Genomic DNA, 1,816 nt, shown 5'->3' with positions numbered 1-1,816 from the left:
AAATGGTATTAATGAAAAGTTTCAGTCTGGTTTTAAACCTCGCCACAGCACAGAGACAGCCTTACTTAGAGTTTTTAATGATCTTCTTTTAACTGTTGACTCTGGATATTCCGTGGTTTTAGTTGACTTATCTGCTGCTTTTGACATGGTTAACCACAATATTCTGCTATCAAGATTGGAACATGATGTTGGTCTCAAAGGTACGGTTTTAACTTGGTTTAAATCCTACCTCTCAGAGAGGTCGTTCTCTTTTGCCATGGGGCAACACTCCTCGGCTTCTGCCCCTATTTATTGTGGTGTGCCTCAAGGGTCCGTGCTCGGTCCTGCTCTTTTCTCTTTGTACATATTGTCGTTGGGATTAATTTTTAGAAAATACAACATCTCCTTTCACTGTTATGCTGATGATATCCAGATTTATTCACCTCTGAAATCTGATGTGTCTGCTTCTTCGCAACCTCTAAAAAGGCCTGAAGTTGTTTTAGAACTACCTTTTCCAATATTTTGGAAATAAAAGGGAGTTTGGAGATCGGTCTGTAGTTAGTGAGACCATTAGGGTCAAGATTTTTCTTTTTTCATAATAGGTTGCACAACAGCATGCTTAAAGACAGACGGTACACAACCTGATGACAATGATGCATTCAGCAGAGATAAGATACAAGGACCAATAACATGTAAAGCTTCCTTAAAGAAATGAGAAGGAAGAATATCATGCAGGGAGCCAGAGATTTTGAGATGATCAATTATATCTTTTAAAGCAGAATTAGACACTGGCTCAAACTGTTGAAAGACAGTCAAGCATTCAGAGGCTGGAACTGGGTCTAAAACTGATGATGAATGAGATGAATGAGAAGCCCTTAGAGCTGAGATCTTTCCAGAAAAATATTTTAAGAAATTATCACAAAGAGCAGGGGAAGCATCCCCAAAGCATAAGTGGTAGTGCAAGGCTTTATTTTCCAACATTTACTCCAGACCCAGAAAAAAATAATTGATAATCACAAAAAAACTGAATGATTTTACCCTCCAGACCCCTGAAATGAATAACAAACCATGTTTTGGTTTGGGGGATTACATCCTGCACAGTTCTTTAAGCTTTGCGAGGTCTCACGCAAGCAGTCAGTCAGTGTGTGAATGGGTGGATGACTGGATGTGTAAAGCGCTTTGGGGTCCTTAGGGACTAGTAAAGCGCTATACAAAATAACGTCTATTTACCATTTAACAGATTAATGTTTATATATTTTTGACTTCACTGTCTAAATTAAATTGTCTCACTGTAAACTGTTCTCTCAGTTCCCTCAACATAAACATGGACTCTGAGACAAACCCACAGCATGCAGTTAATTTGTGTTTCTGTTTGTGTGTCCTCAGTTTCCCAGCATGCCCTAGCTGTGGTGGTGGAGGTAAATGAGGGGGCAGAGTCTGTCCTACTGCCCTGTAAGTTCTCAGGTTTAATACCTGAGGATGACCCCACAGTGATGTGGACTCACGAAGATCTTTATAACAAATCTGTTCACCTACGACGAAAAGAAGGAGATGATCTTGGAGAGCAAAACCAACGTTACAGCGGGCGCACAGTTATGATGGATGATGCTCTGAAGACCGGAAACTTCAGCCTCACTCTGAGAAAACCACAACTGACTGACAGCGGCAACTACACCTGCTCCATCGGTGATGGAAGAGAAGAAAGGAGACTGAAAAATGTACAGCTGCAGGTCAAAGGTCAGCAACAAACCCAAATACCTGCTTACAGGTCAAAAGTCAGTACTATGGACAAAGGTCAGAGGTCAAATTTAAGGGAGTAGTTCTGATGCATCTTATG

This window comes from Pundamilia nyererei, unplaced genomic scaffold, assembly GCF_000239375.1.
Source record: "Pundamilia nyererei isolate P.nyererei 1_Seehausen unplaced genomic scaffold, PunNye1.0 scaffold01781, whole genome shotgun sequence".
In the NCBI taxonomy this organism is placed as follows: domain Eukaryota; kingdom Metazoa; phylum Chordata; class Actinopteri; order Cichliformes; family Cichlidae; genus Pundamilia; species Pundamilia nyererei.
The sequence above is the reverse complement of the archived record's forward strand: the minus strand, read 5'-3'. Positions refer to the sequence as shown.